Genomic DNA, 13,411 nt, shown 5'->3' with positions numbered 1-13,411 from the left:
TTCTAGCCTCCCGCTCCGCCCCCAGACTGTGACTTCACGCGAGCCCCACCTGATCCCTGCAAGCCACCCCCACCAGGCAGGCCCTGACCCTGCAGGACTCAGTGGCTTGTCCGCGGTTCCCCTCCTGGTGGGGCCCAACCAGGATTCCATGGAGGGCAGCCCACCCACTGTGATCGCCCCCAGATGCTTCCAGAGTGGCAGTGTGAGGGAAGGAGTCATTTTCTCTTGTTCCTTGTGGGGTGTCCTGAGCTATAAATAACCATCATTCCTGGAGGATGCATGCTGAGGCATCGTGGGGTCCCAGTCCCAGCCGTGTGAGGACAGGCCAGCTGCTGTGATGAGCAGAACCCACCCTGAAGATACCTGCCCGAGTGTTTCACATCTGTTCGGCTCTTCTGGGTCCTTGTGGTCTAAGACTCCTGCCGAGAAAAAAAGTGGTGGCTTGTTGTCCAACATTGCTGTCTAGTCACAGGTGATATTCTCCCTGTTCCTCTGGTGCTCATGCAGGTGAGGTTGCCCAGACAAGTAGGGAGAAGTGTGTTTTCTTCTCTGGCCACCAAGCAGGCACCCTCTGTTTCCAGGGATAGGAGTGCTTGCAGTCCCTTCTTGCTCAGGCATCCTACCGACACAGTTGAGCTTCGGTGGCACCCAGAAAGAAGGGGTTGGGTTGGCAGAGACACTGAGTGGTGGAAACTGAGCAAGCCTGGGATCCAGTCACATACCCCAGTAGAAGACATAGCAATGGCCACACCCCAGGGGCCAGCCGGGCTCCCTGGTAACTCACCCAGACACAGTGAGGAAGGTGACCATTTGTCACCCATCAGGTGGACAGAGATTCAGTGGGATGATGATGCTGGTGATCGGGGCCAGCCAGTGCGTGAGGACATGGCGCCCTTGCCTGTGGTTGGGGGAATGGACATGGGGGAGCCTTTGTGGAAGGATGTGTGCTGGTGTCTGTTAGCACCTTGGGTGTGTGCCCTGTGCTCCGGGCTTCCTCCTGCATGGCTCTTCAGGCAGTGAGTGTGTGGTCAGGTTGAGTGGCTGTATTGGCAGAATGAGTTTTCCCTTCCCTTCCATCAGGAGGGACGAGTCAGTAACTTGTGGGACCCCCGACACTGGGAGGTGTAAACAGAAGCATGAAGTTGTGCAGAGGTAGAGGAGTGTACCCGAGGTGCTTGGAGTGTAGAAGTCACAGCCCCTCAACTCCACACTTGCCCCTGGGTAGGGCTGTCTGGACAGGGCTGACTCTCTGGCTTCATTTGCTGGCAGTCGCATCAGGGTCACATGGACTGGGTGACTCAGACTACGAACCATGTTGGTTCAGGAGGCCAGAAGCCGGGGTTGAGATGTTGGCTGACGTTGGCTTTCATGAGGGCTGTGGGAACTCTGGCTCTGCTGTGCTCGGGAAGGAAAGGCCCAGGAGGCTCTGGGCTTGGTTCCTCTGGGACCTTGTCCCCTTCCTCACAGCCATGTGGAAATGGAGGCTGTGCGAGTTGCTGAGACCCTGCTGAGGTTCAGGCCCATGGCTCTGCTCCTCTGCCTCTCCCCACCTCCAGTAAACAGGGACCCCTCTCCAGGTACAAGGATAGAAGTGAGGAAGGAGGTGCCTGTGGTCAGGTCCCCTGTAGGCATGGGCTATCTCTCTATCCCTCGACACCTCTGCAGTGCCTCAGCTGTGGAAAGGTGTGACAGTATCCAAGCGGGTTATTTGAGGTTTCAATTCTGTGATCCCTGCCTGGTGCCATCCCAGCCCCTGGTGAGGATAGGGAGAACACCCGACCCAGTAGTTCCTGCTCTTCTTTATTCTTTCTGTAGGCCCTTGGCAGGGGCCGGGGCATCTGCTGACCGTGGAGGCAGTGCTGTGCGAAGGGCTGGGAGGAAGATGGGTCCCAAATGCAAGGGGAAGACACCTGGCAGGACCATCAAGGGCTGCCCCAGGGCCAAAGCCAGATTGGTTAGCACAGATCTGCCCTCAGCAGGCCTTGGGTAACATGGGGGATCTGCAGAGTCAGCAGTGATGGAGCCTGAGATGAGAGGTGGGGTGGGGGCTGGGGTGGTAGCCAAGCCCAGGACTGTGCCTGTCTGTGCTGAGAAAGGACCAGAGCCCGGCCACTGGGCTGCAAAGCCAGGGAGACCCGCCCTCCCTCCTCAGTGCTCCCTGGGTTTCAGGACTCTTTGTCTTGGAACTAACCATGTGCCTCTCTCCACCTGTCCAGCCCTCCTTCCTGACTTCCCTGCAGACTGAATGTGGTGGACGGGTCCTCTGGGTTGCCACCCTCCTGTCAGTGGACAGCGTGGAGGCAGATGGAAAGAGCCTGCCGTCTGTGCCCACCCCTTTCTGTGTCACCAGGAGCATCCTCTAAGGGGCTGATGTCTGGACCAGGAACTGTGTGTTGGGTGAGGTGCCTGGATTCTAAATAAAGCTGTGAGGGCAGAGCAACACCGGCTGGTATTCACCTTGTGGAAATCTTGCATTTGTTTTCAGGTTTGGGGCAATGTGTTTGCAAGGCCCTTGGCGGTTGGGGTGACCATGCTTTCCAGTGAGGCTCTTCGGGAAGACCCTGGATTGGGAGCTGCCAATGCTCAGCTGCTGATCAGCAACTTGTGGCATCATCAGGGACACAGGAGGAGCCCCTTCTGTTTCAGGGTGCAGGACTCATGGAAGGTGACACCCCCATGGTCAGGAGCTGGACTGGGTCTTCTGCTATGCAGCAGGCAAGGCCCAGGGACCCACCCATTCTGGCATGGCCTCAGCGAATGTCTCAGGAGCCACATTCTTGGCAGCACGTGTGAAATGCTGCTGCTTCAGGTGAAAAGGGACCATGGGGACCAGACTGAGGCCTGCCTGGGGCGTGACCTTCCAGCCTCATCTGGCTCAGCCAGGGCCCTGTGAATAGCATGGGCAGACAGAAAGAACACAGGCTAGAAGTACTCATTTGCTTCTCTATCTACTCCTGTGAAGATTTGGTGTACATTATTAGAGCCAAAACTAGATTTTTGATTACAAAGGAGTGCTTTTGAGTGTCCCTGGGGATCTGGCAGCTCAGGGATTGGGCTTGTCCTTAAACTCCTCACAGAGGGCACACTTGTAATCTGAGGACTCCTCCTGCTCCTCCTCTGCCTCAGCGGCCTAGTTTGGCGCCACAACTGAAATGGCTCCCCTCACGATGGAATCATAGGTGTTGTACAAAGTCATTGTCGAACCATAATCTGGGTACCTTGGGGAGCTCTCGGGCAGTTCCCATGCGCCGTCCCTCCCAGCAGTAACCAGGGGTACAGACATGGCATTGCTGGATGGACACTCTCTACTGGGGCAGCCCTGCTCGCTGAGGAGATAGCTTGACCTGGGCCCCCGGGCTCCACTGCCCATAAACCAAAGGCCACAGAACACAAATGAGTGCTGGCCGACGGTTCCGTGTACAGTTGAGTTACCCGCTGGAACTGCTTCTCAGACTCTTCGGTGCACTAAAGATGGAATCGAGGAGAACATCTGGTCACCACTGCTTGCTTCTTTCTCTGTGGGTCGCTGTTGTGCCAGTGGCAGGCTGAGCAGTTCTTCTGGGGTCGCATTTCCTCTAGATGTTCTGCAGGAGGAGAGGCTTGTCTCTCTGGAACTTGGAGTAGTGATAAATCTGAAAGGAGATGAATCACTTTAGCCATCATAGGGGAGAATAGCTTTTCCTCACCACCCTCCTTCCCACCACTGTCCCGACTTTGCCGAACTATGGAAACAAGGTCTTCTCATTCCTGGAAGGTCTTATGGGGACTCCCTGAAATCAAGTGGCCTCTCAGAGTCTGGAGTCACCCCTGTGGATCCTGTCTAAGGGGATTCGTGGAACACGACAAGGCCTGCTTTCTCCTTTTTCCTTAACCACACTCTCACGAGAGGAAAGTTCTCCTGGAAATTGAAATCCATCCAGCACTTGGCTTGTCTAGTCCAGTCTCCCCAGAAGGGCTTTCTACATTACCGTCATCCTCTTCTTCCCTGCAGAGCTACCCGAATGGTGGATTTTACTGAACCCATGCAGGTTCAGTTCGTAGATGAAGCTTTTGATGCTATCTTGAAGATCCTGTCTGTGCCTCTGTGCTGGAGGACCTCCGTCTCGAAGAGATCTGCCTCAATTACCACCATGTCTGCCTTGTCATTCCGGTGCACAGAGGTGAAGGCCACATCCTCCAAGCTCATCCAGAGCTTCCTGGGGAAGGACAGCCCAAGGACGGCATTGTTCCCTTCCTCATTTGCTGCTGCCGGGTTCGGGCCCTGTGGGGCGGGTTGTCTTGGGAGCCAGGATCTGGGCTCTTGGGTTGGTCCCGCCACTTCTCCAAAGCCTCCTCTGAATCCACATTTGGATCTTGGTGACATCAGGGTGGGGGAGCCCTGCTGCGGGCTCTCCATCAGTGGATGGGGCGAATGGGGCTGCCCGTGCCTCTTTGGAACTCTGATTATCCATGGAGCCAGTCTAGTTCAGGAGCATTTTCTACCCAAGCAGTGAATGGTCAGGGCAAAAGGGCCTCAGGGCAGGGTGGTAATGCCCAATAAATACTCTCTGGGGATTCTAGAATCTGGGTCATGGGCCAGGCAGCCAATTAAGTGGTCCACTTCCTTACTTGATTCATGATGTCACAGGTGATGTGGAGAAGCAGCCATGGCCCCATGTGGGGGAGGTAGTCTGGGGGCAGAGATGTGATCCCCAGCTTGTCACTTGTCTGAAAGTACAGAAAAGTATGTTTCAGGTTGCCTGCATAGCCTCCCATCTGCTGCCATGCTCCTTGTTTCACGGGGCCAGGCCATGGATGGGTTGACAAACATGCCCCTGGCTCCACCCCTCCCCTTCCAACAGGCAGGCCCGTGGCTGCCTTCTGCTAAAGGGGCAGGCCCTGGTGAGTCCTGGCTCATCTACCACCGAGAGAGACCCCAGGGGTCAGATGGGGCCCTGGAGACTGTCCCTCCCAGAAGACGGGGTCCATAGTTGGCTGGCTGGCCTAGCCTGAGTTGGTGGTTCCACCCCTCCCCATCCCCAGGCATTGTCCCACTTCTGGCTTTGGTCTCTTCTTACTGGTGCTGCCAGTTGGGAGGTCCCACTCAGACGGCCCCAAAGTCAGAGTCCTGTTTCCTGTCCCCACTGCCCCGCAGGTCGAACTCTCCCCAGAGTAGGGCTGTGCTCGAGCACAGTGGGAGTGACCTCACTTTCCACTTGACTGTTCCCCAAGCACCTGAGACACAGACTCCCCAAGATGGGTGTGATAGGGCACAGCCAAGCATTCTGCTGAGCTTGAGCCTCCTGAGCTCTGTTTACCCCCAGACGGCATTCTGCTACAGATCACAGGCTGTTGTCTTCAATTTCCATTCATGCCCATAAAGACCACCCTCGTTGCCCTAGAGTCCTCACTTTGGGAACATCTGTGTGTATGCTTTTCCTATCCCTTTCCCAGAGTCTCAGACTCGGATTCAGCCTCCCTGGAGGCTGCCTCTAAAGCTCTGTTTCCTTTGGACAGTGGGGTGGTTGAGCTTCTGCTACCCCCGGTCCTGGCATCCCATGTCCAACTTGGATATCTGTGGTTACCTGCCATTTCAAGGACTTGGTTGGGGGCTCAAGTTACAGCCTGTTCTGTTGAAAACAGGCACTTCACTGGTCCTCTCCGAGGCCAACTCTGATCTTCTCTGCCCCTACCCCTGTCCCCACCACCACTCTGGGCCAGTTCTCCCTTACCCAGATGGCAGGAATATCGAATGATTTTGTTGGCTCTCATGGTAGGCGTTTTCCAAGGAGCCTCTTTACACACACTCACTACCAGGGACATGTCTGACTTACTGAGCTAGATGTGACCAGAGGGAGCCCCCATCTACCTGTATTTGAAAATGCATGAGAGTCCAGGTGTGGGACTGGAAAGAACCCGAGTGAGAATCACCAGTCTTCACTGCACAGTCTTCACTGCGTATGGATGATGGGGCAGTGGGTTTGGAGGTGCATGTTCTCTGACCTTTGTGGGCCACTCTTCTTCAAAATTGCCATGTAGGGGACAGACCAGCACCTTGGAAAGGTAAGTGTGTTAAGTACACTAGGGCACTGTCCACCTAGTTCTGCCACTCAGCAGGGTCATTTGCCCTTTGTGAGGGCCACAGCCTGGTGTCTGAAAGGGGAGAGCTAAGAGAGTGTGGAAGAGGCTCTCCCAGACGCCCTTCGGCCTGAGGACTGGCAGGGGAATGGAGCTCACACCATTGACTTGGTCTTGCTCAATGGCCTTTGTGCTCCTAAACAGGTTGATAAATCATTCCTTCAGGTTGGTTCATCTTACTGGGACATGACTCTGGAGGCTGTGATCTTCAGTGGGGGACCCTGTTGTCTCCTCCAAAGGGGACCAAAAACCGTGCTATCTGTGGGCAGCCTGGCTATTGTGGCCTTCCCTGCCCCAACCCCCACCCTACTCAGGGCCCCTCCTCATCCCTGGGTCCTGAGGGAGCTGCCTTTTCTGGTCCCCCTCCACCAGGCAACACATGGGCCCTGGCAGTGGGTTTGCATGGCACTGAGGAGTTTTTTCAGCTTTGGCTCAGGGCACCCGTGTTGTGCACACACAAGCCCTCATGACATCCAAGGCCTGCCTTACTCAGCCTCACTCTCCTGCCTCTGTGCTTGGCTTCCCTGTCCCAGTGTCCCCAGCCCAGAGGCCCTCCAGCTGCTCCCATCCCTCGCTGGGGATGGGGAGACCTGGAGCTTTGGGGGTCGTGCTACCTTCCCTCCCGTATTGGAAGAGGCGCCTGTAAGGGCCGCCTGTAGGGGCCTTATCCCAGTAGGCATGGGGCCATAAGGTCAGACCCTCCCTCCCTCCTGCTCGGTGAGGAGCTGGTCAGCCTGGCAGGTGCAGTTGGCCAGGACGCCCCATGGCAGCAGCAGGGACAGGGCGCCGCCCTCAGGTGGGAAGCACTGGGATTGGACAGAGAGGCCAGCCCCCTGCAGAGTCAGTTCTCAGCAAACCCCAGAGCAGTCCCACAGTGCTTCTGATTCTCCTCATCCCCTTCCTTCTGCAGGCCTGCTTTTTGTCCCCTCAGAGGCATCGTGCAGCACTGAGAAGAGGAAGGTGTGAGAAGTCGGAAGGACAGGCTGTGGCCTGGGGTGGGCGGGAAGGGCGGGGGCTCCAGGGGAATTGAGACCAGGGCTCTGAGCCCACCCCATCCCTCACTAGCACGTGGGCCTGGGAAGATCCCAAGCCCCGTGGCCTCATTTCTTCTCCTGTGAAGCCAGCCTTTTTGATTAGCCTGTGTGTTGGGCTGCATGATGCACCTGAGGGATGGAATGCAGCTGCCAGGGCCTGGCGGCCATTGCCTCTGTGATGTTGGGGCAGGAATCTGTCACAATATTGCCCCCAGACTGTCTTCCACTCTCCACTGTGGGAAGGGGTCGGCTGCTTTGTGGTCCAGGGCTTGTCCGAGAATGTGCACCTCAATAGGATGTGGAATATCTAATCAGCCAAACAGGATGTTTCAAAATTAAAACTAAGGAACTCTGCAACTTAGACCATAGTGAACCATAATGTTAGTAGCTCAGTCGTGTCTGACTGTTTGCTACTCCATGGACTGTAGTCTTCCAATCTCCTCTGTCCATGGAATTCTCCAGGCAAGAATATTGGAGTGGGTTGCCATGCCTTTCTTCAGGCGATCTTCCTGACTCAGGAATCAATCCCAGGTCTCCTACAGTGCAAGCAGAATCTTCATCATTTGAGCTACCAGGCAAGCCCCATTTCCACAGAAGACCTGTTAAATTTGGGTGTGAAGGAAGTGTCCTACAGGACCAAAGATGCTCCAGGATATAGAAGCAAGAACCACTCTTTGCCTCTGCCCCAGCAGGTCTTCCATCCAAAACATCACTTTCCTTTATTGCAGCCCAAACTAAGGTCAAGTCCTTGATTACAACGGCCAATTACAATCAAGATAATTGAAAGTTAATTAACACCTTGGGTTCTGGATCCAGGGGGCCAGGAAAGAAAGGGTCGTTCCATGCATTTCTTGGGCACCACTTCAAGGGAGTGCGACCAAAGTCCTGCAGGATTCCTAGCAGATATGGGGTAGAAAACACCTCCTTTACCCCTGTGATCAACAGCAGTGTGACAAGAGTTAGGACCCCTTCCTTCCTGCCCCAGAGAGAGATCTCTCTGGGCTTTATCCAAGATGCAAAAGAACACCTTACAGCAATAATCCGTGTCAGACTTTGCCATCACCCTGAAGACACACTGTCTGCAAGTCTGAAGGCTGCCACCTGCCTGCCTCACCTCGACCACATCCCACAAAGGAACCCAGCTTCCCAAAGCCGTAAACCACCTTGGCTCAGGCACTAAAACGCGAGTGCTCCTCCTGGAGCCCCACCTCCCTACCTCGTGTTGCCTTGTTCAGTGCGACTAGGGGAGGTCTCTCCACCTTCCTTGTGTGACTGCAGCTCCTAGACCTTTGCTGTAGATGTGGGGGTGTCCTGCTTCTCCTAGTGTCCCCACTCCTAACATGGCCTTTCCTGGAGAAGATACTCTGTAAAGGTCTTCAGAATATATGAGCTAGTGAATAGGGGCCTCAGATTAATTGTCTGCTATTTCCTTAAATATTACAGGCAAATCCAAATAAAGATAATTTAGTTTTTGAGAATGACACACAAGAAGGACAGATGGATGAATTCACTACAATTACTTTTATCATCTAATTTTTGCCCCATCAATATTTGTGCATCCCTGGTGGCTCAGACGGTAAAGCGTCTGTCTACAATCCAGAGACCCGTGATCCATCCCTGGGTCAGGATGATGCCCTGGAGAAGGAATGGCAGCCCACTCCAGTACTCTTGCCTGGAAAATCACATGGACTGAGGAGCCTTGTGGGCTACAGTTCATGGGGTCGCAAAGAGACGGACACGAATGAGCGACACCACCACTCCACCACAAGCTCACATTTCTGAAACGGTTCTAATTCCAATTCCATTGTGTCCCATTCAGGGTCACAACACAAAATGGAAGAGTTTCCAATCTCTTACAAAACAGCAAAACTCATGTTCTTGAACTGTGTAAGCACAAACACATATTGATCAACCTCATTCTCCAAGCTAAGACACTGAAATTTATTTAGCCTTTTGCAAAAACAATCAAAGCTTGAAGATTTTCTAAGGAAAACAGATGAATCTCCATGTCACTGTAGAGAATAGGAGCCCACAGATGCTGTGCACTGGTTCCCCCAACTGGCCTGGGCCCTGACTTCTGAGAAGGCTGACTACTCCCTCTTTAATCACAAAGGGAAGGATCAACCTGGCTGCTGCTCTGGCTCAGGCCCTCTATTCCTCCTCCCTCGCAGCCTCTGCAGACAGGAGTGGGGAGGCCCTCAAAGCCCTCTGTTTGACGCTGAGCACACACACCATGACTTGCCACTTGCTGGTCTCCACATAGGCCAGGGACCCCACAGGAACTCACAGCGAGCAGGGTGACTGTCAGGCACCTGCTGGTACTCCAGGGATCCCTCCCACACCCACACTTGGGTCAGCAGCTCCCTGAGCTCCCCAAAGAGACAGTGCTCACTCCCAACACACACCCCCATCCTGCTGAGTACTCCCAAGACTGCTTCCTCAGGGGGCAGGTCTTCATTCTGCATGATCAGGTTGAGGACCAGCACCAGGAGGCCAGCCTTGGGCAGGCTCTGCCCATTGCTCAGCATCACATTGCAGGTGAGGCCCAGCGTGGGTACCATGATGTAGATGTGCTCCCTGGGGTCCAACTCCTTTACCTCCACACCAACAACCATCTGTAGGCACTCTTAGACTTGACTGAAGACCACCAGGACATGCTCCTGGTTATCCCTAAGGACCTTCTTCAGCATTTCTGCCTGAGATGTCAGCTGTTTGGCCAGATACTTCAGGAGCAAGAACTTCATCAAGTTAGCCACCATCTCATTCAGAGCTTCCAGGGGCAAGGCCTCCACAGGGGTGGAGCAGGAGACTGTGGGGGAGGAGGCTGAGGGAAATGCAACCTCCCCCGCCTCAGCCCCAGAGAGCTGCACCTCCACAGGACCCTGGCCTCACCTGGGTCCTGAAGGTCTTCCTCGAGCTTGCTCAGATCAGTCATCTTGACCACGAGCAAGATGCCTGGGATCAAACTACACAGTGAGGCAGGAGTGAGGCATGGGGGCAAATGGAGACAGATGGGCACCACAGGCCTGGATGGTGGATAGACAAACTGTGAATGGCCTCACCTGAAAACCGCACCCTGGTTGGCCACAGGCCACTTGCAGGCCTCCTCTTGAAAAATGCTCTCAGACCTCATGGGGGCATGCCTCTGGAGAGGCCAGTCCCCTGGCTACCTGAAGGAGGGAGTTAGGTGGCTCCCCAGGGTGTGGTCAGCACAGCCCGAGATTTCTGGGATTGACAAGGAAAGGGGATTAGGCTCTTGTGGGGTCCCCTCAGTTCGGGGATATGGAGCCCTTGGTGTCCACTCAGGGCACACTCGTCACCCTGACTCCTGGCACTCCCTGGACCTCCTCTGCTCTCTGACCTCAGGACATGGGCCTCAGACGTCTGCCTTCACCTCCTGGTTCCAGTAGATCCTGTGAGAGAAATGGAGGGGGCACCTCAGTGGTATCCTGTGGCACAGCCCTGAGCATTCTCTGACAGTATGAGGGGTGGACACTGTGAGGTCCCCTCTGGGCTCCCTTGTAGTTCTTACCTTTCCCATGGCACAACCTGGTCCCTCCCCTCTGGGGGCCTGCAGGGAAACTCAGAACAAGACCCAAGACTGAACAGAATGCGCTGAGGGCCCCTACATGTGGCTGCACCTGCCCAGGGTCTACTGCGGTTCCTAGGCTGGGGAGAAGCTCAGTCCTCAGCTCCACCTCACTTCCTGCCTGGCCTCCCAGCACTGACCACAGGGGCGGGGGTCTGCTCAGTCCTCCATTGGGGTTGAGGAATACAGCCTCTGCTGATCTGAAGCCTTCACCCTCTGCCTGAAAAACCTCACCTTCTGAGGTCCCTAAGCCAGAGGTCAAGAAACTGCTCACCCCACTCTGGGCCCACCAAGACCCTCTTGCAAGGGCCAAGATCCCTCCCTGTTGGGGTCTAACTGCCTTAGTACTTCCTTGCATGGAGCCTAGACTCCAGACAAGACCTGCAAGTTTCCCGTCTGCCATTTGGAGGTTCTGCTGCTTTCAAGAGGTCCCCAGTTTCTCTGAATGGTTGTCAGGCAATGCGGCACGAGGTTATCCTGCCCAGGGACTACCAGGGTTCCCTCTGTGCTGAGATCTGGCTACCCCCAGTCCTCCCTCAGGGTCCTCGCCTTGATTTCCAGGAGGACCTAGGCTCTGTCCTCTCCCCACCATAGTCCCTGCTCCTCACACTAGGTCCCCAGTCTCACAGAGATGGATGTCAGGAACTCAGGACAGACCTAGTGTGCTCTTCTCCCCCCGAGGGCTCCCAAGGCCGAAGGCAGGGGCAGGGAGCTGTGGGGTTCCATCACTCTTATCTTGGGATCCCTAGAGTTTTCACTTGGGGTCCCTTCAGCCTTCCCTCAGGGACCTCACCTTATCTCCAGGTATGACTTCAGATACTCTCCTCTCCCCTACTAATGCACCAACACTCATATCAGGACTCCAGGCTTTCTGAGATGCAGATGTCAGTAACTCCGCTCTCTAAACTAGGACACCAGTCTGAAATCTGGATATTAGGAAGTCAGCCCCCTATACCAATTCCCCAGTCTCTCTCAGACCCAGTCACGAAATGCAGCATATGTTCATCCACCATATGTCCCCCCATAGCCCACTCTGCTCTGGGGTCCAGGGTCCCCTCAGTCCTTCCTCAGTGTCCTCACCTTGACTCTCAAAAGAAAGAAGATCTTTCCCACTGCCCATCTGAGGCCCTGCCCCTTCTAACAATTGCGTAATATCTCTGAGACACAGATGCAAGAGTCAGAACAGGCTGCCAAGTGCTCATCCCACCACCAGGGTGGCCCAGGGCTGACAGCAGGGTCAGGAATCTGTGGGGTTCCTTATATCCTCCCTCAGGAACCTCATCTTGAGCTCTGGCAGATCTGGGGATGTCCCTTGTGTTGACCAGAGGTGGGACCCTCACATCAAGTCTCAGGGATCATAGATGGTGGATGAGCACATGCTGCATTTCCTGACATCTGGGTCTCAGAGTAACTGGGGACCTGGGAAAGGGGGTGTAGCCTCAGGTGAGCAGAGGGAAGAAGCTCAGCTCCTCCAGGGTTTCAATTTGAGGACCCTGAGGGACGATTGAGGGGACCCTGGACCCCAGTCAGTGGAGACCTCAGAAAAGCCTGGAGTTGCTGTTGGTCCTTGTTGGACCTGGGATACGATGAGTCCAAAGTGCATGGTCTCACTTCCTGACATCCGGGTCTCTGACTGGGGACCTCGCATATGGGGCAGGGCCTACGGGGGGCCGATTCCCAGGTCTTTCAGGGTTGAAAAATTTGCGGACCCTGAAGAGGGACTGGAGGACCCTGAACCCCTAATCAGAAGAGACCTCAGAGAAGCCTGAATCTGTTGTCAGTGCAGGGCAACCGTGGGGGCAGGATGAGCGCCACAGGCATGAGCTGACTTCCTGACATCCGGGTCTTCAAGAGACTGGGGTCTTGGTATAAGGGGCGGGGCTTCAGTTGCGGAGAGGCGAGAATCCAGGTCCTGCCCGGAGGCAAGGTGAGGTTCCGGAAGGAGGACTGTGGGGGCCCTGAGTGAGGACCGATGGAACCCCACAGATCCCCATCCCTGTAGTCGTCCCTGGGAGCCCTTGGGGTGAGAAGAGCACACTAGATCTGTCTGACTTCCTCACATGCCGGTGTCAGAGGGACTGGAGGCCTTGTGAAAGCGGCGCGATCTCAAAATGGCGGACAGGACAATCACGTGTCCTGCCTGGAGTCCAGGCTCCATGCAAGGAAGGATTGAGTCGGTTAGACCCCAACAGGGAGGGATCTTGGCCCTAGCAGGAGGGTCTTGGAGGGCTCAGAGTGGGGTGAGCGGGTTGAGCAGTTTCTTGACCGCTGGTTTAGGGATCTCGTGAGGTGAGTTTTTACGGGCGGAGGGCGGAGGCTTCAGGTTGGCAGAGGCTGGACTCCCCAACCCCGAGGTGGACTGAGCAGACCCCTGCCCCTGTGGTCAGTGCTGGGAGGCCAGGCAAGATGTGAAGAGGACCTGAGGACCGAGCATCTCCCCAGCCTAGGTCCCGCAGGAGGACCTGGACAGGTGTGGCCGCAAGTGGGGCCCCTCAGTGCTTTCTGTTCAGGCTTGTGTCTTGTTTTCAGTTTCTTTCTACTCCTCCAAAGGGGATGTCCCAGGCCATGCCAGGGGAAAGGTGAGCACTACAAGGGACCCACCACACAACTGGCTGTACTCATAGTGTCCGCCCCCTCCTACCATCACAGAAGGCGCAGGGCTGTGCCACAG

The 13,411-nt window shown here is 55.4% G+C and overlaps 1 protein-coding gene and 1 pseudogene across 5 annotated transcripts in view; one reads left to right on the top strand and one right to left on the bottom strand.

Annotated features, from left to right (window-relative positions):
* LOC122689843 (melanoma-associated antigen 10-like) overlaps positions 1-13,411 on the top strand; it is a 335,391-nt gene that overhangs the window by 320,186 nt on the left and 1,794 nt on the right. Inside the window, exon 1 of one of the 5 annotated variants that reach the window (XM_043896607.1) lies at positions 12,611-12,667. The exons of 3 other annotated variants lie outside the window; for them this stretch is intronic. The gene's annotated coding sequence lies outside the window, so the exon portion shown is untranslated. One more of the 5 variants, XM_043896608.1, reaches the window with a different exon arrangement.
* On the bottom strand, positions 9,303-10,086 carry LOC122689844 (annotated as a pseudogene).

The sequence above is a fragment of the Cervus elaphus genome, chromosome X (assembly GCF_910594005.1).
Source record: "Cervus elaphus chromosome X, mCerEla1.1, whole genome shotgun sequence".
Taxonomy (NCBI): Eukaryota; Metazoa; Chordata; class Mammalia; order Artiodactyla; family Cervidae; genus Cervus; species Cervus elaphus.
The sequence above is the reverse complement of the archived record's forward strand: the minus strand, read 5'-3'. Positions and strand labels throughout refer to the sequence as shown.